The sequence below is a fragment of the Mus musculus genome, chromosome 7 (assembly GCF_000001635.26).
Source record: "Mus musculus strain C57BL/6J chromosome 7, GRCm38.p6 C57BL/6J".
In the NCBI taxonomy this organism is placed as follows: Eukaryota; Metazoa; Chordata; class Mammalia; order Rodentia; family Muridae; genus Mus; species Mus musculus.
In genome coordinates this window covers 90,626,613-90,639,711 of record NC_000073.6, presented here as the reverse complement: position 1 = coordinate 90,639,711, position 13,099 = coordinate 90,626,613, and the positions used below count along the sequence as shown (strand labels likewise).

Genomic DNA, 13,099 nt, shown 5'->3' with positions numbered 1-13,099 from the left:
ATTTCCCAGGAGTCTTAGTGATCAGATTTCCTATTAAGGAGGCTGTCAGAGAGCTAGAATAATGAAGGGGAATAGAAAGGAAAGGAGGCTTGAAGGAGACTAGGAAGAGCTTTAGAAAGACAAACAAATCTCTATAATTTATATTATGTGTAAAGATTTTCTATGCATTTGGGAAAACTTTTAAGGCTATTTGTGTATAACATTATTGAGAGACGAGTTTATTCTGTCTTTTGAAGATAATATACAGACATCTAGCTAGCCAAAATCTCAAATGAGGAGTGCCCAACAGGTTTGAGAGACTTAGTGTGTGAGGAAAAATGTATAAAAATCAATTTAGTCCTTAAAAAAATCACTAGTAATAACTGAGTTTCAAAAATTGTATTTTAAGTGCCTACAGTGTAACAGACACCACGCTAGGAACTAGCCACTTGGAACAATTTTTAAGTGCTTTGATATTTTAATGTTTTTTAAAAATGCGGAAATGTTCATTTATCTTCTCATGTGGTTGTCAGAATGCAACAATAGTAGTTAAGGATGAATTCAGAGTCCCTCTTCCCTTGCAATAAAGGGAAATTATAGTTTGTGCATTGCAAGTTGACAGCATCATTTCTCACTGGGTTTGTAGGATGATTGGTTCATAGGATTAAAATCGAGCTCCTTGCAGCAGTCATATCCCTGTTATTAATACAAAACTTGCCAATAAGCAGATACTATTGTATTAGCACTTCCTACGAAGGACCAGCATTTTATAAATGAATTGACACAAGCAAAGTTCTTCCTTTCTTTTCAGTAAATAAGCACATTGACTGAGGTCCAACTGAACTGTTATCGCCAATTTCTGAAAAGGTCTGGGATGAAGTTTTATTACCATCTTACAGAAGAAAGTTACTGCTACCTAAATATGTACCAGAAGTTCATCAGGATATCAGAATAGTATAGCACATACTGCCCGAATCTCAACCATATACACCCCGGATCTCGCCATCTTAAGGCCAGCCAGACTTTCACCCACTTTAAGACTTCTTCTACTACTAAAAAGGACTCTTCCAGTACACAGTACGACTGGAAGTGCCAGAACGTCCACAGATACTTGCTCTCACAAAGCACAGCTCTTAACTAATGACAGGCAGAGATGGGTGTATAAATATCTTAGCTCCTTGGTCAGCAGGGAGACAGAGATTAATGAAGACTGTTCTTTTGCCAGGATTCAAGAAATTTCATGGGGCTTGAAATACTGACATTATAATGTCTCTTTATTAGTTACTGAACCTTCCTTTCTTTTGTTTTCCCCCACTGTCCTGATATTTTGTGTGATCATTATCTTAATAAACCATTTAAATGTGAATCCCTGTTTTAGAACCTTTCTAAGGAATAATAAACTAAAAATTATTAAGCTTATACAATATTCATTTCACCTCCTCGCCTTTTTATTTTCTTTTATTTACTTTATTTACACATTACATCCCACTCACTGCCCCCCAACTCCTGATCCCCCTCTCCTACAATCCTTCCCCCATCTCCCTATCCTCTTCTCCTCTGAGCAGGTACTCCCTTCTGTGTATCCCCCATTCTGGCACTTCAAGTCTCTAGGCGCTTGTTCTTTCACTGAGGCAAGCCAAGGTTGCCCAGATAGGAGAACATATCCCACATGGAAGTAACAGCTTTGGGGATAGCCCTTGCTTCAGTAGTTCAGGACCTACATTAAGACCAAACTGCACATCTGCTACATATGTGGTAAGCCTAGGTCTTACCCCATGTATGTTCTTTGGTTGGTGGTTCAGACTCTGAAAGCCCCAAGGGGCTAAGTGAGTTGACTCTATTGGTCTTCCTGTGGAGTTTATATCCCCTTCGGGGCCTTCAATCGTTCCTCCTATTCTTCCAAAAGAGGCTTCAAGCACCATCCACTGTTTGGCTGTACCCACAGTGTCTATATCTGTCTGAATCAGCTATTAGGTGGAGACTCTCAGTGGACAACTTGCACCTATCTCCAAGCATAACAGAGTATCATTAAATAGTGTTATGGATTGGTGTTTGCTTATGAGACAGGTCTCAAGTTGGGCCTGTTATTGGTTGGCTATTCCCTCAGTCTCTGCTCCATCCCCCATCCCTGCATTTCTTTGGGGTTGAAAGTTTTGTGAGTATCATCTCCTCACCTTTACAGAAGCCACTCGTTATATTATTTATTCTACTTTAACCCATTTCATTTCCTATAACTATAATCAATATGAATTGAGTTTCCTTTTGCAAAAAAAAAAATAATTAAAGCAAAATTACTAGTTTATTCCATCAAAATAGACTAAAACAAAAAAGGAAAGGTCATGAGTCTATATGAAGAATTGGAATGAGAGAAACTCAGAAATGACATCTAGCTTTAGAGTTAACGCATATCCAGTGGTTTTCTAGTAGCTAAATGGATGCACCCTATGTGTCTTAGTCAGGGTTTCTATTCCTGCACAAACATCATGACCAAGAAGCAAGTTGGGGAGGAAAGGGTTTATTCGGCTTACACTTCCATACTGTTGTTCATCACTAAGGAAGTCAGAACTGGAACTCAAGAAGGTAAGATAGCAGGAGCTGATGCAGAGGCCATGGAGGGATGTTCTTTACTGACTGGCTTCCCCTGGCTTGCTCAGCCTGCTCTCTTATAGAACCAAGACTATCAGCCCAGAGATGGCACCACCCACAAGGGGACCTCCCCCTTGATCACTAATTGAGAAAATGCCTTACAGCTGGATCTTGTGGAGGCATTTCCCCAACTGAAGCTCCTTTCTCTGTGATAACTCCAGCTTGTGTCAAGTTGACACAAAATTAACCAGTACACTATTAAATAATATAATTTCAAAAGCAATAATTTAATGTTCTATATTCAGATTTCTTAATATTTTACTGTTAAAATGCATAGAAATAAACTTTCTCATGTACAAGTCTTTGTCACTGTCTCATCTGGAATGGAGATTATAAATTCCCAGGGAATCTGGACATATGTAAGAGAGTTAAGGTTTGTTGTTGGGTTTTTTTTTTCTTTTCCAACTAACATTGCAAGTAACCAAAATGGTTAAACTCATGTTCCTTCCCACAAGCCAGAACAAATCCCAATGTCCTCATCTGAACATCCTCTCTGAACTTGGATACTATTATCAAAACATTTACAAGAAATATTATTAAGCATGTATTTCTGGCCACTTTTCAACTGAAACCATTAGTAACTACATTCTATGAATTCCCTGATCATGACTTCATCTCAATTACACATGGATGGGATTCTGTTTTTACCACTGAACTGTTTTTATATCGCAATAGAAACTTTATAAAGAACATTGTTTGAGTCTATCCAACTCCTGTTACTGGCTGTGTTATTTCCACAAGTGCAAATGAAATGTGATTTTAAATATGCCTTCAAAATAATTTCATTGGATATTTTGAAAGTTATTTTCAGAATATAATTGTTTGTTTAGCATTGTTTATCTTTATAACCAGGGATGGGGTTTTCAAATATTTTGAATGCAATATATTTTCTTTTCTAAAGACAGACTCCCCACCACCACCTAAGACTGAAACAATGACTATTGATAGACATTGCCTTTGTTTTTGTATGTAAAGGTGAATCCACATTTTTAATATAATATTTTACTTATTATTTGAGAATTTTACACATGTATATGATGTTCATTATTTCTGTCTTCTTCATATCTGGGAAATGGATACCACCTATCTGCCTGTAATTCTACTCAGTTGAGAATTCTCAGTTAAATTTCTGAACTGGAAAAAAAAAAAAAAAAAGACAGACTCCCTGAAATCAAATACTAACTGCTCACTTAGACCTATGTGGCCTTGAGGCACTTACTAACCAATTTATACTTTACTTTTCTTCTCTGTGAAAAAGGAATGGTAGAAATATTCATATCATGTGTTCATTGTAAGTATGGGATGATTTACTTAGAGTACTTAGTATCTGGTACAGGGCAAACACTTAATAATTTTATTCAATTAAAAATCTACAGTGTTACTACTATAATTGGGAGATAATCCAACAGAGTGATTTCACATTGCAAATTACCTTGGATTTATTTCTTAGCTTCCCTATATACATAATCTGTGAGTTTGAGTAAATGAGTTACCCTTTCTTCCTATGCTTTGTTTTTCTCATGTAAAAGATGAAGATAAAAATACTACATCCATCATGGAATTGCTAATTAATTAATAATATGTATCTGTAATTAATATATAGATACAAAATGCTTAAAAGAGTACCTGTAATATAGCTAATGATAGCATTCAATGGTGCATACTATTATCTATTACACTTCTAACTTCCATTTCCTTGAGTTGGTAGATTCTCTAATGGTTATGAGTACTCTTTTTATAGGTCTACTCTTTCTCAGTGTTCTAAATAGAGCCTTAACTTAGACTCATTAAGATATTTAACCCATAATCATAGGTTAGAGTGAGCTGCATTTTCTTTTAGTGCTATCTGTATTTAGGTTTTTATGCCCATTTTCTCTAAAATAAGTTGAAAGATTTCTTGTTATTCCAGTACTTTAGAGAAGGCTACTCAACCTCCTAATTACAAATGTTTAAAAATGTTTTGGCTTTAATCCTGAATGAGTTAGTTCATTAAATATAATTCTTTGGTAGCAATTTTATTTTATCCCAAGGCCTATGTAAATTTTCAACTTTAAATTGTACAAATTTAGGCCATTTGTGCTATATAAACAAAATTATAAGCTCATATTCTTTAATTCAGCCAGAAATTGTAATGAAATAATGGTTTATATTCTTCATTAGGTACAGCTACATGACAAAGACAAACTCCTGTTCCAGCCATCAGTTCTTGTACAACATATGAGGTAACTGCCATCTTCCACATGTTTAGGACACAATCTTTGAAGACACATGGACAGTTCTCTCTATCTTTGCATTTAATATATGGACAAATCCTATGAAATCCATCTAGAATCTACCCCATTGTCTTCTCAGTACTAAACTATCATTATCTCTCAAGAGAATTTCATTAACTTTCTTCAATTTATTTTCACAAATCCATACATATATAATATAGTTTGATTATTTTCTCTTATTTTCCTCCCCATCTGGCAAACCCCCTTTGTCTTCCACAAAAGTCCCCTCCTAGTTTCATGGTGTGTGTGGGGGAGGGGCGTCTGCTATAAGGATGCTTGCATGCAAATAGATATGGGTTATTTAGTTGAACAAGGGCAACTTACTAATGGTTCTGCTACTAAGAATTATGACTCTCTTCTCTCAGCAGTCATAAATTGGCTATCATTTCTTGGGAAAGAAGGGGGCCTTATGATCCACTTTCCCACACATGACAGAAAATTGTATTTTCTTGTCTTGTGCAGTTCAACACCACTGCTGTGAGTTATGGATTGCAATGGTCATGTCAAGTCCAGAAAGCACTGGTACTCTTCTACCTCTTTTCCAAAATGCTTCTTGAGCCTTGGGGTAGAAAGTGATATAGATTTACATTTACATACTCAATAGTCATTTATTATCAGCGTTTCAGCTAGTAATGAATATCTTCATTAACCCAGCCCTATGCAAACAAAAGCTTCCCTGATTCAGGGAAAAGCACTCACCTGGGCATATAAGCAAAAATATTTAGAAGACAGTTTAATAGAATATCCACTTAGCAAAACAACAGTAATAAACACTTCTCTAGAGTCTATGATCCTCTAGCCATGGGCACTTCTGACCAGTCCTGTTACCAGACACAAACCTCAAATCCAATCGGAAAGTGGTTGTTTACCCCCATAGCAGTTGTTCCTTTATTGCAACAGTGTTATATCTTGCCCTGTAGGTTGGTTTTATTGTTCACAGAATTTACAATGGAGTAAGATCATGGATGACTTTTCTCCTGGAAGAGTCAGTATAGCACCTTCTAGCACTGTGAAACAGACAAAAAGGAGAGAGACCTTCCAGCTAGGTCCCAGCTTGAATTTCCTTAACATTCTGAAGAGATTTTCTAGTTTCTCTCTTGCCTCTGATAGCATAGACTGGGATGGACCATGCAGTTCTCCCAGTTAGTGTGGCTGGCTTCAGATTCCTAACTTCCAGTATTGCTGGCTACTGGCAGCATATTCCTTGTACTTCCCTAGAAATTGCTGTCAGTTAAGAGATATGCCATTTATTTCACTCAAAGTTACAATGTTTTCCCAAAGGTAACCAGCATCTAATGTTTGGTCAATAGGAGCTCTGGACCCCTTACCCAGATTTAAAGACATCTGGGATTTAGTGAACCTATGGAAGGACTCTTTAGTCTTTGATTAAGTACTTTGTAACCAATACTTTGTATTCCACTCATTATCAGTTCTGTTTTCATTTTTAGTTTTTAGTTTGGGAGACGAGATTTCACTATATAATAATGACTGGCCAGGAACTCAATATGTAGACCATCCTGGCCTTGAACTCATAAAAATCTCCCTGCCACTCCCTCCTGAGAGCTGGGATTAAAGATGTGCACTAACACTTGGCCAATTTTGTATTAGTCCCACACAGTTGTTGTTCCTCAAACACACCCCAATAAATGTTCTATATAGAAAGTTTCCAACTCTGATTCTGTTTTCAGAGCTACTAAGTCCCAAAGAAAGGAAAGAAGGAAGGAAGCAATTTTATAATGCATTTCTTGACCTTCAACATACCACTACCAAATAAGGAGAACCCATAATTGATAGGAAGCAGAAGCTAATCATTCTAGGCATGTTATAAAGATGCAATTATGAAAACTGATCAACAACTATGATTTTAAAACCTGACGGAAATTAATACATTGGCATGTGTAATATAGTTATGGAAGAGGTTTAGGGAAAATAATAACACTATGTATTTGTACAAAATCTAGCTGAATGTGGTCTATGATGTACAGCCAGACAAGGAAAAACTAAAACATTAATCTCACAAGTTTCAGGCAATATGTGTAAGTCATTGATCTCTCTAGCAATACACCAAAACTCTTCTCCTGCAGCCAGAAGAGTCAGATTATGGGACAAAATATAAGAATAGTAAAACTTAGAGCTATAGTAAAAAACAAAACCAAACAAAATAGTATGGCATTGGCACAAAAACAAACATATCAATCAATAGAATCAAATTGAAGACCCACATATAAATCCACACAACTATGGGCATGTGGGTTTTTTATAAGGAAGCCATCAATACATACTGGAGAAAACATAGTGTCTTCAACAAATGGTGCTGGTCAACTCTGGATGACTGCATGTAGAAGAATCCAAATAGGTAGATACTTATCATCCTGCATGTAATTTAACTAGAAATCAAACAAAAACCTCAACATATAAACAGATACACTGAACCTAATAAAGAGAAAGTGGAGAATATCCTTAGATTCACTGTTAGTGTAGGCACTAAGATCAGCAATTAATAAGTGGGACCTCATGAAACCAGAAAACTTCTTCATGGCAAAGGACTCTGTCATTTAGACAAAATGACAGCTTATAGAATGGGAAAAAATGTTAGCCAATACACATCCAATAGAGGACTAATATCTAAAAATAATAAAGCACTTAAAATGCCAAGGACTAGATATCAAGAAAACAAATAACTTAATTAAAATTTTGTGCACAGCAAATAGATGGAACTAGAAAATATCATTCTGAGTGAGGTAACTCAGACACAAAAGGACATACATGGTATGTACTCACTAATAAGTGGATATTAGCCAAAAAAGTACAAAATACCCAGGACACAACCCACAGGACTCAAGAAGGTTAACAAGCCAAAGGACACAAGTGAGGATTTCTCAATTCCACTTAAGAGAGAGAAGAAAGTAGTCATGGGGGCTGGGGGCAGGAGAGACCTGGGTGGGAGAGGGGACAGGAAAGGGAAGGGGGAAAAATGATCAGGTATTGGGGGAGAACAGGACTGAAACCCTGAGGGCCAACAGAAAGAATGGAAACAGGCAACCTGATGAGGTAGGAGGTGGGGGGAACCTCTAGAATGTACCAGAGACCTGGGAGGTGGGATACTCTCAAGACTCAAAGGGAAGGAGGGACCTTGGATGAAGAGCTATACAGTGTGGAGGGGGAACTTGTAGGGTCCACCTCCAGTGGAGTGTCAGGACATCCAGTGATGGGACAGTGTTGCATTCCCACAGTCAAAACCTCTGATCCAGAATTGTTGATGTCTGAAGGAACTGCATTGGCAAAAATGGAGAAGAGCATGAGAAAAAGGAGGTCTAGTGATAGGCCCAAATTGGGATTCAGCTAAAAAAGAGGCCCAAAGCTCTGACACTATTACTGATGCTGTGGTGTGCTAGCATGGCTGCCCTCTGAGAGGCCCAACAAGCAGCTGAAAGAATCAGATGCAGATACTAGCACCCAACCAATGGACAGAAGCTGGGGACTCCCCACCCCATGGTTGAATTGGAGAAAAGTTGAAAGATGAGGAAGAGGGCGACCCTATGGGAAGACAAGCAGTCTCAACTAACCTGGACTTCTGAGGTTGCTCAGACACTGAGCCACCAACAAGGCAGCATACACCAGCTGATATGAGCCCCGCCCACACATATACAGCTGAGGACTGCCTGACCTGGCCTTAGTGAGAGAAGATGCATCTAACCCTTGAGAGACTTAAGGCCACAGGGATAGCATGGAGGTGGGAGGTGGAACATCCTCTTGGAGACAGGGGGAACAGGGGAGAGGAAGTATGGGATGGGGAACAGTCAGGGAGGGCAGACTGGGAGGGGGATAAAGTCTGGACTGTAAAAAAAAAAAAGATTAAAGAATAAAAATAAATATTCTTTTAAAATGTATACAGATCCAAAGAACCAATTTTAAAAAGAAGAAACTCAACTAGCCGAGAAACATAAAAAGAAATGACTAACATCCTTAGTCATCAGGGAAATGCAAATCAAAACTACTTTGAGATTCTATCTTACATTCATCAGAATGGCCAAAATCAAATGACAGCTCATGCTGGCAAGGATGTGGAGTGAGGGGAAACTTGTACAGCCACTATGGAAATTAGTGTGGCAGTTCCTCGGGAAGATGGGAATCAATCTAACTCAAGATCCGGTGATAACCACTCTTGGGCATATATCCAAAGGATGTTTCATACTACCAGAGATACTTGCTCAACTCTTTATTCTCTATTTATAATAGCCAGAAATTGAAAACAAGCTAAATGTCCCTCAACAGAAGAATGAATAAAGAAAATGTACTATTTTTAAAAATGAATTCATGAAATTCACAGGTAAATGGATGGAACTATGAATAATCATCCTTAGGCGAGGTATCTCAGACATAAAAACAAAGTATATTACATACTAGCTTATATTTGGATATTACCTGTTAAGCCAATGATAACCAAGCTGCAATCTGTAGAACCACAAAGATTAGTAATAGAGTAAGGGATTGTAAGGACAGATAGAGCTCATTAGGAAAAGGAAATGGAGTAGATAGTTATGGTCAGCTGGGGCATTGGAACAAAAGGATCAAGAGAGGGGAGGGAATAAGGAGCTGATGGAGAAAATAATTGGAGATATAAAATTTTTAGAGAATACTAGAATTCTTATGAGTTGTATCTTCTGAAGGGGGAGAGAGTGCAGTGAGAGGAGAGAGGGTTGAGGAAATGAAAAGGATGGAGGAAGAAATGAGAGAAATTAATAGCCTTATATATAGAATAAAAGAGACATGAAATAAAATAACCAACTCCACCTCTACTGAAAACACAGCAGTAAATACTTTTTAAATATATTTTATGGTGCCAATAAAAGCAGACAGGGAATTGATGAGCTAAGAAACATGGCAAGCTGATCAAAAACAAAGCAGCTGAGAAAAATATCCTTGTTAGAAAGAACAAGTTCAATTTTTTAGATTGCATTGTTGACAGTGAATCTCTATTCACAATTATTAAACAGTTTACTTCTTTCTACTGTGATGCATGCATATGCATAGCTCTAAAAGTAATTGTCTTTTTTATTGGTTATCTTATTTGCTTGCATTTCAAATGTTATCCCCCTTCCCAATTTCCCCTCCACAAACTCCCTATCCTCTGCCTCTATGAGGGCGCCCCCACACCCACCCACCCACTCCCGCCTCAGCACCCTAGCATTCCCCTACCCTGCGTCATTGAGCCTCCATAGAACCAAGGACCTCCCCTCCCTTTGATACCAGATAAGGCAATCCTTTGCTACATCTGCAGCTGAAGCCATGGGTCCCTCCAAGTGTACTCTTTGGTTGGTGGTTTAGTCCTTGGGAGCTTTAGGGGTCCTGGTGGGTTGATATTGTTGTTCTTCCTATAGGGTTGCAAACCCCTTCAGCTTCTTCAGTCCTTCCCCTTACTCCTCCATTGAGGTCTATGTACTCAGTCTGAAGGTTGGCTGTGAGCCAAAATCTGCATCTTTATTGGTCAGGCTTTAGCAGAGCCTCTCAGGGCTCCTGTTAGCAAGCATTTCTTGGTAGCAGCAATAGTGTCTGGAGTCTGTAGTGTTGGTGTCTGAAGATGGGATGGATCCCCAGTTGGGGCAGCCTCTGGATGGCCTTTCCTTCAGTCTCTGTTCCACTCTTTGTCTCTGAATTTCATTTAGACAGGAGCAATTCTGGGTTAATATTTTTGAGATCACTGGCCCCATCCCTCAATCAGTGGCAGTGCTTAATCTCTGGATATGGTCTCTTATCAACCCAGGTTTCTTAAAACTCTTCTGCTTGTATATCATTGAAATTGTGAATTTCACAATTTACTAATGTATTTTGTATGCTTGTGTCAGATATTATACAACTCAAAATCATATTTTGTCTCAGTGTGGTTATAGTATTTTCCATGTTTAACCCAAATTAGTTACAATTTTAATACTGTAGCTTAGAATGCCTAAATTACAAGGAGATAGTCTGTAATTTCAGATTGATACCCCTAATTATAATCACCATTATCAACAGTAAACATGTATGATCAGAAATAGTGAATGGACAATACAGTAGCTTGTTATTCCTAGGAACAGCTACTTGTAGCCCACTGTCCAGGTAAAGAGCAGAGTTTCATTAATGAGAAAGCATGAGTTCAAATGCTGGTTCTATCATATACATATTAGTAAAATTGGGGTGAAAATATAAAATTAGTATTAAGATTAAATAACACAATACTAAGAGCCAGCATGGAACAGACATTCAAGAGTGACTCTTGTTAAAATATTGACATATCATCTATGACAAACATTCTAGTGTCCTTATTTGCATTTCACATACAAAGAAAGATAACCTGATAGGTTAATGACTACACAATCAACATATTGCAACTACAAATGATCTGTCACTCTGCACAGCAGCATGTGACCTGCTGCCATTAGTACCAGTGACCCTTATGTCCCTGAGCCTAATGGCAAACCCATAGAAACATCCCCCTTCCTTCAAGGAAGCCATCAGCAAGGCATCAGTGCAAATCAAAACTCCCTGAGTAACAGAGAGATTTCTCTTCTTCCTCCTGGAAACATGGTTTCCTGTCACTGAGGATAGGAAATTCCTGTTACAGAAAAGTGCTAACATTGTTGAGTGATTTCTGTGAGCCAGACAATGTTGTTAATTAACACGCAGTCTTCACAACCACATTGTGTAGAAAATGTGTACACATAAGAAGAAGAGTGAATCTCGGATGTCTAAGGAACTTAACACACCCTAAAAACTGTAGAGCTTGGCTTCAAACCTGAAAATATGAACAACAGCATATTTTAACCACCATTTTACATACCCTCTCACTAAACTATCAGAATAACTATAAGTCATCAAGCTAAATGTAAGAACATTCTGCAGACTGATCATTTAACAACTGAGTATCTCAAAGAGGACAGATTACATCATGATTATAGCAAGGATCCAATATAGATCTTAATAGAAAAAACAGAACTAAAGATTTTTATGTTTCTTTCCATCTCATTTTCTCTTTCCCTCTCCCTATTGCTTTAATTTACTTAGGATTTTAAGTTAGCTATAGGGAACAATGTTAACTAGATTGATCATGGCCAAGTATCAAGGTGCCAATGTTGTATAAATCAATTCATGCTGATACCTACTTTCCTTTAGAGTTTAATGTCTCTGTTAACTTTAATAACAACCAACTTGTGAAAATAGCATTTCACTTATATGACCACTTTAAAATTTAAAATCATTTAAAGCCACTTGAATGGAAAAGCTATGAACATATTCAGTGACTTAGATGAATCTCATAAATCTAATATTTAATGAAATTAGCCAGATACATAGAACAATACCATGTTGTGAGTGGATTTAAATGAAATAGTAACACTACCAAACTGACTTATGGCATTAGAATTCAGAGTAGAGATTGCCCTGTGTATGGTCCAAGGCAGCTGTAAATATATTGCTATTATGTTTTTAAGCTGATTGCTGGTGCTTAAACAAATGTTTTATCATCACATGACAACACAAAAAAGTGTATACTCAAAAGTAATACTTCATTTTAAAATAAAACTTTGTTCTGTAATTTTTATTTAAATATTTTTTTTATTTCTTTTTTTTTATTTTTTTTTCCATTTTTTATTAGGTATTTAGCTCATTTACATTTCCAATGCTATACCAAAAGTCCCCCATATCCACCCACGCCCACTCCCCTGCCCACCCACTCCCCCTTTTTGGCCCTGGTGTTCCCCTGTACTGGGGCATATAAAGTTTGCAAGTCCAATGGGCCTCTCTTTCCAGTGATGGCCAACTAGACCATCTTTTGATATATATGCAGCTAGAGTCAAGAGCTCAGGGGTACTGGTTAGTTCATAATGTTGTTCCACCTATAGGGTTGCAGATCCCTTTAGCTCCTTGGGTACTTTCTCTAGCTCCTCCATTGGGAGCCCTATGATCCATCCATTAGCTGACTGTGAGCATCCACTTCTGTGTTTGCTAGGCCCCAGCATAGTCTCACAAGAGAAAGCTACATCTGGGTCCTTTCTATAAAATCTTGCTAGTGTATGCAATGGTGTCAGCGTTTGGATGCTGATTATGGGGTGGATCCCTGGATATGGCAGTCTCTACATGGTCCATCCTTTCATCTCAGCTCCAAACTTTGTCTCTGTAACTCCTTCCATGGGTGTTTTGTTCCCAAATCTAAGAAGGGGCAT

The 13,099-nt window shown here is 37.8% G+C and overlaps 1 protein-coding gene across 8 annotated transcripts in view; it reads right to left on the bottom strand.

Annotated features, from left to right (window-relative positions):
* Window positions 1-13,099, bottom strand: part of Dlg2 (discs large MAGUK scaffold protein 2) — a 1,973,059-nt gene that overhangs the window by 1,809,535 nt on the left and 150,425 nt on the right. The gene's annotated exons all lie outside the window — the stretch shown is intronic.